The 15,710-nt window shown below is 44.3% G+C and overlaps 1 non-coding gene across 1 annotated transcript; it reads left to right on the forward strand.

The window, feature by feature from the left end:
• The first annotated feature begins 14,011 nt into the window (after positions 1-14,011).
• Positions 14,012-14,083, forward strand: Trnaw-cca (transfer RNA tryptophan (anticodon CCA)). Its single transcript has one exon. It is a non-coding gene; the product is annotated as a tRNA-Trp (tRNA).
• Positions 14,084-15,710: the final 1,627 nt, after the last annotated feature.

Genomic DNA, 15,710 nt, shown 5'->3' on the forward strand with positions numbered 1-15,710 from the left:
TATGGGACTTAACATCTGAGGTCATCAGTCCCCTAGAACTTAGAACTACTTAAACCTAAATAACCTAAGGACATCACACACATCCATGCCCGAGGGAGGATTGGAACCTGCGACCGTAGCGGTTACGCGGTTCCAGACTGTAGCGCCTAGAACCGCACGGCTACACCGGCCGGCGATGTGACAGTCGCTGGCTTTCAAACCATACTATATGTACCTCCCGACACCAGTCCAGGAACCGCTTTCTTGGTACGTGAAGGTATCCCTACCGAGGAAATTGAGACATTGGAATGCGGACGAGGTCTAGGGGACCAAAGTTACGGTACAACCATTGTGAATATATATGCCCCGTCGGGAAATACAAAAAAAGGGCGAAATAAGCTTGTTTTATACAGAAAGTCTTATTTATCTGCTACGACGAGACCTACAGCATCTGCTGTTAGCCGGTAATTTTAACTGTTTTACGCAAAAAAGGCCAGGTTCCCAATTGTAACTATTGCAAAGCACTGCATGACCTAGTAAAACACATGAACCTCAGATATGCTTGGGGATTAAAATATCCCAAAACAAGTCAAATACACGTTTTTCTCCAATAGTTCGTGTAGGTAGGCTGAACAGGATGTGTATCTCCGAAAATATTAGTGACGGATTTCTCGACGTAGATGTCATACCCGCCAGTTTCACAGACTACTGTGCCATAGCAGTTACGCTTAACCTACCCAAACAGCCCACCAAGCTTTACAGGAATCAGTGGATATTAAATGTGTCGCACTTACAAGATGGGGACCCTGAGGCCATTCTCGACACATGGACGTTCTGCCTTCACTCGCTCAATAGGTATCGCGATACTATTGAGTGGTGTACCCATGTAGCGAAACGGAAACTCAGACAATGCTTCATGAACTACGGCAGACAAAAAGCGAGAGAAGACAGGCCGACCGCTCAATTTTATTCTACTCTATTGCGAGAGCTTTATGGACAGCCGAGGTTGACGAACACCCGCATGGAGGAAATTAAAAAAATTAAAGCCAAACTGTTAAGGCTCAATCAAGAACAGTTGGAGGGCCTAAAGGTGAAATCGAAGGTTAAATCACTGGCTGACGATGAGGCGACATCCCTATACCACTTACTTCAACACCGCTCAAACCGTAAACGAGCCTTCATAGATGTCCTCGAAACAGCAGATAGTAGATTGCTCTCGATCCAACGTGATATAGTACACGAAATCCAAAGTACATACGAAAAGCTATATTCGCTATATCACATTGATGGAGACTCGATAGCTGACGTAGCTCACGCACTGGGCACTGTCATCACGAATGACGGTAACAGTGAGCTCTTGGCTCATTACATTGCAGCTGAAATCTCAGACTTCATCTCTCAGTCGCCAAACAACAAATCGCTTGGACCAGATGGCCTCCCCAAAGAGTTTTACCGCAAATATTGGCATCATGTGGGGCCATAGTTCACTCAGATGGCCAATGAAGTACTGCAAGGGGCGGATGTACTACCGAACTTCAAAGACGGGAAAATTGTCTTCGTGTCAAAAAACAGCCGTAAGAAGGCAATTGATAACTTTAGGCCTATCACACTTTTAAATTTTGATTACAAAACTGTAGCGAGAGCGATCAAAAGCAGACGGGCCCCGCTTCTCAAGAAAATAATTGCTCCACATCAATTGTGTGTTCCAGGTATGTCCATCATGTCGACTCTCTCAAAATATCGAGATGTAATAGCGATAGCCTCAGTGACTAATATCCGATATGGCCTATTTTTCTTGATCTTTGTAAAGCGTACGAAGGTGTAAAAAAGCACTGTATTCAGGCCATGAGTGGCCTACCAGGACCATCCGACCACCGTGTCATCCTCAGTGGAGGATGCGGATACGAGGGGAGTGGGGTCAGCACACCGCTCTCCTGGTCGTTATGATGGTATTCTTGGCCAAAGCCGCTACTATTCGGTCGAGTAGCTCCTCAATTGGCATCACGAGGCTGAGTTCATCCCGAAAAATGGCAACAGCGCATGGCAGCCTGGATGGTCACCCATCCAAGTGCCAGGGGATTGGTACGCGACGTGGAAAAGAGGTAGTATGAGGGATGGAATATTCAGCAACAGCGAGAATGACTTCCGTGAGGTGTGCGACCTATCACAGCTTGCGAAGTTTTGATCCTGAAATGTCGCCCTGGAGGAGAAGAGCCCCCAGTCTGCTTTGGAGATGTTGCAACGAGTTGAGCATGGAGATGGGGTATGATGCAGGAGATGGATAACACAAGGGAAGTGGTCGCTCGAATACGTATCAGAAATTTCGTACCATTCAAACCAGCGTGCAAGTTGGGTAGTAAATATAGAGAGGTCTAAATGGGAATACGCGTGAGTTGTGTGCGAAAGAAAAGTAGAGGCGCCAGTATTGTGGCAGACAAGATTGAGGTGGTTGAAAAGGTCTGCTAACAGGGAGCCTCTCGGGCAGGATGCTGGAGAGCCCCAAAGGGGATGGTGGCCATTGAAATCTCCGGTCAATAAAATTGGTGCAGGTAGCTGAGCAATAATTTGCATTATGTCTGTCTTAGTAACGGCAGACGACGATAGAATGTAAACAGTACAAACAGAAAATGTGAAAGTGGGGAGAGCAATTCGGACGGCAACTGCCTGCAGATGGGTGTGCAATGTGATGGGATCGTAGTAGATATCATCCCGGACCAAAAACATAACCCCTCCATGAGCCGGAATACCTGCCACAGGGGGTAGGTCAAAACTAGGTCAAAACGCACAGAGGTATAGGGTGCCAAGTCAATACAATCGCATGGGCGTAGCTTTCCTGGAGAGATACTACGAGCGGACAGTTCAAGTGTAGCAGCTACTTTAAGTCCTCTAGGTTGGAGCGAATGCCGCGAATATTCCAATGAAGAAGTGCCATCGTGAGAAGAAAAAGAAAAAGGAGAAGCAAGAAGGGGTCACCTCGAAGGCCGCTGAGGGCCTGGCTTCTAACGAGCACTGCTGCCGCCATCAATAGGCGGAGTCATCGACCATTTTTTCAATAGGTTCGTCGGCCACTATGTTAAGATGGTCGGGAGGGGGAGCTTCCTCCACCGGTGAACGGCCAGATGTTCAGCTACCAGCGGTGCGGCCAGGCGAAGCGGATGACGGCCTGGGGCGGCAACCGCTGGGTGGCGCAGGAGAAGAAACGCGTCGTGGCGGAGAAGGTGACCTTTTCTTCCTATGAGCCTGGTCGATGGCTGGTAGTTCGGGGTACGTAGTTAGTCTTCACGGGACGGTTCCTTCTTTAAGGCCCGTGAAACTGACTTCTGGGTCTTGGTCTTGGCAGAAGCTGATGAAGGTGTTTGTGTCTTAAGGGTGACGGGAGGAAGAGGAGACGTTGAAGGGGGGCGATCTTAGCACTTGCCGAACGGACGACCGTAGTGCTAAAGGTCAGATCACATGTCTGCGTCGATACCTCCCTGGTAGTCCAAGGAGAGGCGAGGACGGTACAGTATTTCCGCGCTGGGAGCAGCGTGGGCTTCCTTCTAGCAAAAAGCTTGCGAGCAGCCGAGGTGGACACTTTCTCTTCGACCCGAATTCCCTGCATACGGCTTTAATCCTTGTAGATGGGACAGTCGCGAGAGGACGCTGCATGGTCACCCTGACAGTTCATGGAACGAGGAGACGAAGGTGGACAGTCACCCTCATGGGCGTCCCTGCCACAAGCGACGCATTTAGCCGCATTAGAACAACACTGGCGGGTGTGATTAAAACGCCGACACTGGTAGCAGCGCGTAGTGTCGCGGCATAGTGGCGAACAGAAATAACCTCATAGCCCCCTTTGATGTGAGACGGCAGCTGAACACTATCAAAGGTCAAGGGAAGTGTCCAGGTCGGTACAAGGTCATTGTCGATCTTTTTCATGACCCTATGGACAGCCATCACGCCAAGCTCAGCGAGGGAAGACTGAATCTCCTCGTCAGTCAATCCGTGGAGTGATACCACACCACGCGACGAATTCAAAGTGCGGTGAGTCTCCACCCAGACAGGGAACGTGTACAGAAGTGTGACCCAAAGCAGTTTTTGTGCCTGAAGGCGCTCTCAGTTTCCAACAACAAGGTATCATTACACATCCTGGTACAAGACTTGACTGATCCGGCTATGGCATCTACGCCCTTCTGAATAATGAAAGGGTTGACAGATGAAAACTCCTTCCATCCTCAGATCTAGAAACTACGAGGAACTTTGGGGCAGGTGGTAGTACTTTTGTCACTCGTGGCTGGTCACGTTTCCGTTTTTGGGCAGAAGTCGAGAGAGAAGAAGAGAAATCCATTGCGGATGAATCCCCCATGATTGCCAGCGTCTCCGATGGGACGCTCCTTCCTTGTGGGGACCCTCTCAGAGGGCGCTCCCGCCTTAGGTGAATGTTTACACCTCAGGTCACACCTCCCGAGAAACAGACGGAGGGACCAATCGGCATGGTCGGAAGGTGTCAGCTCAGGCAGTCACCCCTCCCCGGGCCTGGTCTTTAACAGGGAGGGGGGGGGGGGTACGCACGGGGCCTACTTGTCTACCCAGGGCGTGGAATTACGCTCTACCCCGTCACCGGCTACGCGTGGGTCGGCCTCAGGCACGCACAGGGAGAAAAGAAGAATAGGGGAAAAAAATGAAGAGAGGGAGAGAAAGGACAGACTGTCGCAAACGCCGGGGTGGAGACAATATTGTGGACAAGACGGCAAGGAGAAGAAGGCAAGGTAAAAGGTAAAGAAGACAGTGGTAAAGGGAGAAGGACAAAGAAAGGAAACAAACAAGGGAAGGAAGGAAGGAAGGAAGGAAGGAAGGAAGGAAGGAAAGAAAGAAACCAGAATAAGCGAAAAACCAAAATGACCACAAATGTAAGTCGTTGAACCGTCCGTCTCCGGACGCAGGCGCAAACTACCCCCTTGAGGGGGAGGGACTCGTTTTAGTCGCCTCTTACGACAGGCAGGAAGACCTCGGGCCTATTCTTACCCCGGACCCGCAGGGGGGGGTAACAGAGATAATGATTACGCAACATTTTACTCGATTAGACGTCTTTAGCAAGGCTGAGTATAATATTTTCCCTCGAGTTATCGGAATAGAAAGACTGTAAAACGGGATACAGCTCAGTCGTTTATTCGAGTCGCAGCCACGTCGCGGGACCGACGTGTGGCGGCAGCACTGGCGCTCTTGTGTAAACAACGGATGTGTCGCTGTTATCAGGTGGGTGTTGCACCGCTTTTTTTGTTAGTTCGGCTTGCTTAATCGAGATTTTAAGACAGAATGAGTACGATTAACGTTTTGAGGAAGGATACTATCAAATTAGCGTTTGACAGGAACATAATGAGACCAAAGGATTTTGAGATTAAGTAATGGTTTATGGAGGAAGTACAGAATTCTGTTGACGATGTTGTTGTTGTTCATTTATCCTTTGTTTCTAATGCTGCGTTTGTTAAACTGCAAAATCCAGACTTATGTTGTACTATAGTAAAAAATGTTGTGGTGTTATCAAGTTTAATCATTCCGATGGTTCTGTGAGTGATGTTATAGTTTTTCATGCAGGACTAGGTATCGGAACTATTAGAATATTTGAGTTGCCCTTCGAGATACGAGCGAAAAAGATAAAGAACTTTCTTAGGCAATATAGTAGAATTCTTTCGAACATTTCTGAGAAATGATCTGAGTCCTACATGTTCCCAGTACTGAATGGCGTTCGTCAAATTAAGATTGAGCCCCAGAGGCACATACCTTAATATATAAATGTGTGTGGTTATCGAGCTGCAGTTATATATGACGGTCAACCCCGAACTTGGGCTCCATGTAACTCTATTGAGCACATTCGGAATGAGTGCAGTAAGAGGCGTGGCCCACAGATCCCGACTGCAGAGGATGCAGTTTCAGGCCCGGCGGTTAGCCTTAAGTTAAGCTGCCGCCGTATACACTCTCGACCCCGTAGTACCGTCAACCGCAGGGCATGGGAAAGCTCCGTTGTTACACGCGGTACCCGGAAATAACTTAGTACCGAGTCTCGGTGCAGCTGTTTAGGAAACAGACAAGCGGCCTTCACATGAGGCAACACAGGAGTTATCCAGTACGACGAAGTCTGTCAGATGTGCAGCAGACGATACTGAACACCGCAGGAATTGACATTGCACGGCATTCTTCGACTTTCCAACAAGAAGGGCCGACGCTTTCTGATCAATCAGAAAAGGATACTGCAGGTCCACCAGTCCTTCATAAGGAGGAAACTAACGGGCCAACAGATGAAACGTCGGATGGAGGAGACGTGGGAAAAGCTAATGCGGAAGGCCGCCACTGTGTACAGAAAGAAGATAATGGCAAACAACCCAAAGTTAGCAATGAGCTGGTGAGGGAATCAAACATTGCCCCTAAAAATGACACCAACAACAGCAATTTTGATAAACAGGGAGACAGAAATCTGAGGATTCCGCCACCAACTCAGCAGAAAAATCTCCTTACTTGTCTCCTGTGAGATCCCCAAGGAGAAAAAGGAACTCCACAAAGCGGAGACTGGCTCACGTAGCTGCAAAGAGTTTGGCTCCTGCTTGAAGAGACAAGCTCAGGTCCATACAGGAGCAAGACAACACGTGGAAGGCTCTCCAACAGAAAGTGCCAACGAGCGCCCTGCGGAAAGCAGCAGGCTTATGCAGTCTGACAACGGATTCCAACCATCACATGAACAGATCAAAACTACAACTGGAAATATAGTAGACAAACCTGTGCTAGATCAAAGTACTTCAGGGTTCAGATCGTTCTGGGCAGATGATGGATAAGAATACACTAATGACAAAATGGAAAACAACTCTACACTGTTGTAGAGGAGCAAAATAAGATATCATCTCCTCCGCCATGAACAACAAATGAGATGGAATTTTATTGAGTACCTACGAGCGGAGGCCACGAGCGTCCTGACAGGTCAAAGACATTGTGAATGAGGTTCTTCGATTTTATCATACCCTTTATAGCGAACGGCAGTTGAGGAAACTATAGTGAGAGACTTATTATCCACATGTAGCGTTGAGAACACAATAACGGAAGAGGATAACCTCAATATTAGAACAGCAATAACCGAAGACGACGTGTTCGAGTTATTGAAGTCATCACCTTCTAAAAAATCACCATGCCCTGAGGGATTGCCTTTAGAGTTTTCACGGTCATTGTAAATTAAGTCTTGCACGGAGAGGCCGTCCCGCCGGAATTTAAAAAGAGTATTACCGTGCTTCTTCCGAAAGGTAGGAACACAGACGTAAAGGATATCGGTAAAATGATACCTGTAACTTTAATGAATTCAGATTACAAAATAATAGCGAGGGTTTTCGAAGAGAGATTAAGGCCAGTCTTAGAACAGGTCATTGGGTGTCGTCAGACTTGTCTTCTTGGACGCAGCATGTTCCAGTGTGTCAGTGGATATAGGGACCTAGTCACCATCTTTTCAAATACAACTGAACACGGCGGTCCTACTTTTCTAGACTTCGCAAAGGCGTTTGATTGAGTCAACCATAGATACCTTTTTCAAACCTTCACGTATATGGGATTAACTGCTCCAAATGTGAAAATTTTAGTTCACATTCTAACAGGTATCAACCCCAAGATATGCCTGAATGGACATTACAGTAAGGACATTCTGATCAGAAATGGAGTCCCACTGGGGAGTCCATTATCCATGATGATGTATGTTGTCGCACTGGAACCTCTTTTGAGACGTGTAACTGTTGCTTTAGATGGCATCGCGGTATCAGGTACGAAGAAAGTTACAAATGCTTACTCTGACGACGTTTGTGTGAGATAATCAGGAGCAATGAAGACATAGTGCGTTTAACAGACAATTTGCAGCTTTACTGCACCGCAACGGGCGCAGTAGTCAATGAGGCGAAGAGTGCGTTTTTACATCTTAACGGTCTCACAGAAGCTCAGATTGCTTGGGCGAAATGTGTAGACCATCACAGAGCCCTGGGTGTAACCTTTTGTAGTTGTCCCCTTCGAACGATTGCATCCAACTGGAAAAAGGTGTTAGACAGGATTCGAGGCGCTCTTATCTTAAATCATAAGAGATGGCTAAATATAAAGCAAAAAATTAACCTCGTCAATGTTGCAGTTCTAAGGCAATGATTATAGGACGAATTTTACCCATCCCTAAGGAAATAGCAAAAGCTATTATGACAACAGTTTGTCGCTACATTTGGCAAGGGGAAATTTTTAAAGTTACTGCAGCAACTATTACCTTAAAACCGGAAGGAGGACGACTTGATCTAACAGATACTGAGACAAAAACTACAGCCTTGTTTATAAAGAAATCGCTGCACCTCATTGAGAACCACTCGACCTGGCCGGCCGGAGTGGCCGTGCGGTTCTAGGCGCTACAATCTGGAACCGAGCGACCGCTACGGTCGCAGGTTCAAACCCTGCCTCGGGCATGGATGTGTGTTATGTCCTTCGGTTAGTTAGGTTTAATTAGTTCCAAGTTCTAGGCGACTGATGACCTCAGATGTTAAGTCGCATAGTGCTCAGAGCCATTTGAACCACTCGACCTGCGTATCATCGCAATTAGTCAAACTTTGTGCTTATGTTGACAGGTGGCTGCAAACTGGCAGGTTTAAAATCTATTAAAAATTGAAACATATTATACTTTACTATTTGAAGCTCAGCTACATGGAATGTATTTTGCAAGAAACAAACAAGAGTAACTGCCGTTACATGGTCGATCGATTAAGATCAAAAGCTACCGAAAATAATGTGGAGATAAAGTCTCCAAATAGAAACTGGAAACTGATTTGGAAATCTAAATAATAAATTCCTTCTTACAAACATAAAAGCGGCATGGTATAGGGTAGTCAATGATACCGTTAGTACAAACGAGAAATTATATTCCATAGAACTTTGCGACACAAATAAATGTCTCCAGTGCAATGTAATTGACAATTTATTCCATCGGTTCCTTTGTAAAGGATATAGAGCCATATGGAACGACCTTAGGAAGCAGATTTGTTTCATTAAGCGAACTGATGGTCGAGAAATTATCTTGAATGCTCTATTCTTCCCGGATGAGATTCTATTTCCTCCACAAAAAAAAAAAAAAAAAAAAAAAAAAAAAAAGTAATACTATGGCTCCTGGGTAATTTTATCAATTACGATGTAAATAAAAAAGCACATGGCAATATCCTGAAATATACAAAATTTATACGAGGACAATATTACAAAAGATCAGAGAAAGAACTTTGGCAATATGTTGCACATTCTTTTCGAAAGACATGGGTTAACTGAGTGTAGGGAAGCAGCCTACTCACGCCGTAGTAAATTCACATCAGTCTTTCCATTGTGTGCCAGCCAGTCCGTTGTAACTAGCTCTGACGTCATAAATGTTGCGCAATACTTTAAAAATCAAGCAAATAACCTAAAACGGTTCTAGCATGTCAGGAGTAATACTAAATTAATGTGTTGAATGTCAGTTCAATAACTTTAACCATTTTCGAAATTTGGACGTTTTTCTATAAAAATCATTGGCGCAACAGAAAAGAGCTAGAGATTTAAAAATTCATAATTACATTCCATTTTCATAATTATTTAATAGAAACAGTCTTCTGGATCTCACAATTTAAGATTTTAGTTGAAATTCAATATTTTCTGGTTTTGTCTTACAAATTAAGGAAGCAAGATAGATTAAGTAGGCTAATAAATAAGGCTAGGATGTTTATATTTAAGTAGGTTGGAGATCCACTATAACTATGAAGATGTGAAAAGTTTCATTTGAATACCTATAAAACTATAGCGATAGCGTATCTCCAAAGGGCCAGTTCAGAGCTCGTCTACTGCGTGCAGTGTAATTAAATTAATTCTCTCGCCCAAAATATTTAACTTAGCCACGTCAAACTTTTATTATGATTACTTTACCTGTGTGTTGAATGCACATTTAAATTGAGAGCTTCATCGGCCATCCGTAAAAGAAGCTATGATTTATTCAACAACTTAATGTGGTGCATTACTAGCCCAGCGGATAGTCGGGAAGGCCGATTTGATCAGGTGTTCCCTTAGCCGTCCGCACCGCGGCTTTATATATAAGAACGCTGCGCGAGGAAGAAAGGCCCCAGTTCTCTCCAGACGCTGAATAGCACGCCATCTGTGTCGGTAGTCGCGTCGCGTCTGTATCATTGCTACAAACAGCCTCGGATGCCGTATTAAGTTACTCGAGATACGCGTAACCATGAAATCATTTTCGAGTGAAGTGTTAATTCTGGGTTGACTTTAACTATCGATCTTCAGTTTGCGTATTGTATTTTCACATGCCGCCGCGGGACAAACATTCTACCATTATTTAGCGTGGCGTTTGATGAACCTAATCATCAAATTATGGCGAGCATTCATTTAAACATTTAATTTGGACATTTATAATTGCATCAGCGCATTAGACTCTAAACTGCTCTGTTAGATTGTGTGGATTCTTTGGTTTTTAATCTGACTTTCAGAATACAGAACGTTTTTTCACGACCGTTTTTGATTATAAATCCCAGGCAATCTCCTAATTCCTCAGAGCTATAAGCTGTAACTATAAATGTATTCTCAGATGAAGTGGGCACTAGGAATTCTAATTACAGGCTTCACGTTTTGCTGATCACTTTGTGGTTGCCAGTATTGTAGTTAGAGAGCCAGTGTTGAGAACGGCGAAAGACAGCATAAATAACATTCTAAATAATAGGAAATGTTTCTACATTCAAACAAATTACATAACAGCTACATATTTTCCTACCCGCCGCCCCATATGAGTACAGTTCAACACCAAACTTGGACGCATGCTAAAGTAGGGGACGGCTGCTGAGGGCCAATTATGGTGCGGACAGACTGCTCCGAGGCCGCTACGATAGCCGAGAAGGCGTCAACGAAACATTGAAACAGCATAGCTTACGAAGTGTAGCATCAGATGGAAGCAAGTTAGCACCCACTGGATTCGAACTTTGCCGTTCATATATTTCTTTCTTTTTGGGAGAATTTTTTGAAGTTAACAGAGGGGATAAAATTATATGTGGCCCTGGATTTACGAAAAACGTACGAATAGATATTATACTTCAATTACAGCAATTTTCATTTAAACATATTCGAAGGAGAATTATCCTTGGTATATATATATATATATATATATATATATATATATATATATATATATATATATATATATATATATAAGAAAAAGTGGCGGAGTGAAAGCGTTCTGGGCCCATGACACAAGACGTCCGTGGACCGAAAGCAGGCTCTGATAAAATGATTTATTCTGTGGTTGCGGCGAGCTAGGATCGTAAGTGTACACTGGGCGATGCAGTGCATAGATTGAGCGTTGAATTGCCCGCAATACGGTTTCTACGAGCGCAGCGCAGAAAAAAAAAAACGTTTTTGATTTTAGAAAAGTTGGTACAGCGGTGAAAAAAAAAGTGTTAGAGGATTCGAATGCAGATCGACAGGTCCCTGGTTCAATCCCGGGCGCCCCCTTCAGTTTTCAGTATCTCGACAAAAATGACGATTGTCGGTATGAGTTGCAAATACATGTTTGAGATGTACTCCGCCCGCCATACCGAAGGCTTTGCAGCACATTTCAAATGTGGGGATCACAGCCCATGATCTTGCAGGTCATCGTCCTCTCGCTATGAGATCGAACTGTACGGAATCCGCTTGCTTGGGGAAGAATCTTGTACGCTGCATATTATAGAATATGCTGATGAACAGAAGTTTTTATGTACTGTTGCATTGGAGGAGCTGCGATTTGAACCTAGGACTATCTGCATGCGAAGCAGACACTCTACAACCTTTTTTAGACGTTATTTTTGTTTAATGCGTTACGAACGTGTTTTTTTCTCGCTTTGCCGCTTTTTTACGCATTAACCACTTTTTTCTTGTTTCTCTTTAGGCTTTGAGATTATTCCTGCAGCAGAAGACTTACTACAAGCCAAATTTGAAGAGTGTGAATTAAAAGATATGAAATTAAATTTGAAGATCCTCTTCAAGAGAAAACATTTACTGAGATGCTAAATGCAGCAGCTATTTTCTATATCGCGGTAAGCAAGGGTGTTTCCGGGTTCTGGTGAGGCATTCACGGCTACAGCAGCGGCCACGGCACCCACGAAGTCGCCACCGTACTTCGCCCTCACCTGCAGTCCCCTACTTTAGTATGCGTCTTCCGAAGGATGATTGGTAGTTTTACATTTTATGATATTCCCTGTTTTTGAAACAGTATTCGTAACATATTCCCAAAATTTTTGCTATGATCTTTCTTCTGGTGTATTTTATAGTATTCTTCACTGAGATATGACCGGTATTCCAGGATAGTATCTTCACCTTTCTTATTAATAACGTAACTACCGTAATTCCCAAGAAGTTACATTATTGCATTAATTTTCGGTGCGGGAAAACGGACCTGTTCTGGGAAGAAAATTAGATTCAAATTGACTGCCTCCCATCACTACGTTTCAAAAAGGCTACCTGATGCTTTACCTCTTGCCATATATCTGCGTACCCTGTGCAGACAAAGCGGTGATCTAACGTATAAGCTGCGTTGCATCTTGGACAAGATGTCATGTCGTTGATACCTATGGAACAGAGTTTCTCGTTAGTACTAACGACGAAGTTCACTACTCTGTGTCGTGCCACCTGAACTTCCGTTGAAAGTAACTTCTTGTTGATATTCTTCCAAATATTTCGCCAGTCTCTGTTCGGGTTCATTGTCTGTGCCTTAATTAGATTTTCCGTCATTCTTAATCTGTTGATCATATATTGGCAGTTTCTTTCTTTTATCCCGGACAATACTGCTCATGTAGCTTATTTCTGGGTAAAAGGTCCTAATATGTTTGATTTTATGGTTTATCAGGCTTATATTTATCGGTGGTTGGAAGCTTTTTGGTTGGAAAAAGTTGAATAATTTAGCTGTTATACTGTTCGGATGACTTTCAATAACATGCAAGGAACGCTCGAGAAATAAGCCAGTAGACGTGTGTAGGCCCAAGGCCTCCCACTGCTAGTAGTAAAGTTAACGTATCCTCTGCAACTCGAAGATATTCCCATACCAAATACATCTACAAATGGTTGACATTATCGTTTTTGCTATTCCCTTAGGTATCTGTAGAATCTGTCCTACGTAAGTCGCTTTTGATAAAACTGTCAAATTTATTATTTTGGTTTTTTGCTTGATGTTGACGTCCCTGGTATGATCTAAAATGAACGTGCCACGGATCTTGTCTGGCACAGTTATCCAATTAGATGCTACTGTCCTAAGAGGCAGGCGTAGAGAGCTACTCCCAGGGCCGTATGGGGGTCAACACACTTTGCTTAAGGAATGGAGACGTCAGCAAAACCGTTCAGATTGAGAAAAGCAATCTTTGTATCATTGATTTTCGCACCTGATGCAGTACAGTACAACTGCAAGAGCCGGCCGATGTGGCCGTGCGGTTCTAGGCGCTTCAGTCTAGAGCCGCGCGACCGGTACGGTCGCACGTTCGAATCCTGCCACGGGCATGGATGTGTGTGATGTCCTTATGTTATTTAGGTTAAGTAGTTCTAAGTTCTAGGGGACTGATGACCTCAGAAGTTTAGTCCCATGGTGCTCAGAGCCATTTGAACTATTTTGAATCGATAAGCCACATTTTGACTTCATAAGCCTTGGGCATGACGAAATTGGTGTCTGAAGTGAATTTAATAGTGTGTTTAATAGTGTGTTTTCGCAGTACATTAATTGCGTTCATCCAGTCTTAGAAATCGTAAACGTAGCCACACTCGCAAATGAAACGATTGAAACTAACCTCGACACAGCAAAAAGCCGTTGTTTACTGCTGGACGCCAGGTCTGCATCCACACGTCCGTCCCACAATGAGGCTGCGACTCTAATGTCCACTGAGTTACACCCCCGCCGGAACAAGTACATCTGGGATGAGTCTCTCGTGTATCCTACTGTTATTATTTCTTAGGTTTGAACGGTACAATAAGTGTTCGAGGTACCTATTCATGGTAACACCTAAGCAGCGTCGACTCCGTGGCGCAACGGTGGCGCGTCTGACTCCAGATCAGAAGGTTGCGTGTTCAAATCACGTCGGGGTCACAGTGAAATTTTCGTTTACGAAAGCCATAGGCGAGTATGTCAATTTAATCAGATACCAAACGATTACAGAGAACGGACGAACAGAACTTGCTTGAAAAAAGCTACTAGTGCAATTTTCGCGTTCTGACATTAAAGTGAAGGCGCCGACTCGCACTTTCTCCAGGCGCGAACTATCTAGTATTTTTGATATTTATATCGTTTAACGCTAATATATAACAGAGATAAAGATTACGCAATATTTTTCTCCATTAGACGTCTTTAGCCAGGCAGAGGGTAATATTTTTCCTTAAGTTATGGGAATAGAAAGATTGTGAAAGGGGGTATAGCTCAGTCGTCAGTTGCGCTTGAGTGTGAAGTGTCGCGAGCTCCGAGTCACTAGCGGTGTTTACGAATTGCTGTTTGTCTCTCGTCGCGTGTTGCGTAACCGTTCCGTGTTGTGTCGTTGGTCGCTTGTCTTTTATCAAGTGTAAGTGCAATTAGCCCTTGACGGGTAATAAGCAACATGTCACGTTTATTTCCAAGGAAGAATACAATCAAGTTTCAGTTTGACAAGTCAACCAGGTCCGTTCAACCAAGCTCCCTTGAAGTTCACGATTGGATTGTGGACGTCGTTGGAATTACATCGGAGGCAAGTAAATACTGATTACTACGATCTGGAGCAGTATTGTTTCTTCGTAAAGCTGCTGGACCCTCTTGTAATGGAGCGTTTACTGGCAAACCATGGTGGAACGATCGAGTTTCTTCACCGTGATGGAACAGTGAGTACTGTTGCAATTTTCACTACTGATCTAGAGTATAAAAACCTGAGAGTCTTTAACTTGCCACCTGAAGTAGAGAATTGCTACCTGCGAGAAGTCTTATCTGCATATGGCGAGGTTAGGACCATTAGGAATGAAATGTAGTCTCGTGAACATCGATTGCAATGTTATAGTGGAGTATGATCGGTAGAAACGCGTTTCGAAGTAAGCATTCCGCCACCCATCATGGTTTGTGGGTATAAGGTACTGGCTACCTACACCGATCGAACACCTACATGCCATGTTTGTAACAAGACTGGGCATCTGCGTAAGGTTGTCCGCGTCGAGTCGCGTGTTTGTCCTCAAAAACAACATCCAGCGGCGGCAGCGGCTGACATTTAGTGACGTATAGTAGAACAGAATTTTGCTACCACAAATTCCGTAGTCAGTACCGAACCAATTACGCTAGATGGCAATCAACTTGTGGCGCCTTCTGTCGACGCGCTCGCTAACGTTCCGTTCACTAGCAGCAATAATTCCCGTCAAAAAGACCTCATGGCTCAATTGGTGTCTCAGATGAGGAAGACCCTAACCAAGCGCATCCGGTTCATAAACAGAAATCCTGTTCTGGTGATGAATCACACATTATGGAGGTAGAATCGTCATCTCAGGGCCGGGACGTGTTGTTAGGTTCACATAATGAGTCAAGTTTATAAAATACTCACTCTCAATGTCAACACAATAACATCGGAATTAAAAAACTAGCTTTGAAACAATTTATTTGCGAATCGGACGCGGACATAATTTTGTTGCAAGAAGTAGTGTTTACTGGTTTGAACATACCTGGCTTTAACACTTTTTTTTCAACTTATCACTAGAAGACTGTACAG

The sequence above is a fragment of the Schistocerca nitens genome, chromosome 4, assembly GCF_023898315.1.
Source record: "Schistocerca nitens isolate TAMUIC-IGC-003100 chromosome 4, iqSchNite1.1, whole genome shotgun sequence".
Lineage (NCBI taxonomy): Eukaryota > Metazoa > Arthropoda > Insecta > Orthoptera > Acrididae > Schistocerca > Schistocerca nitens.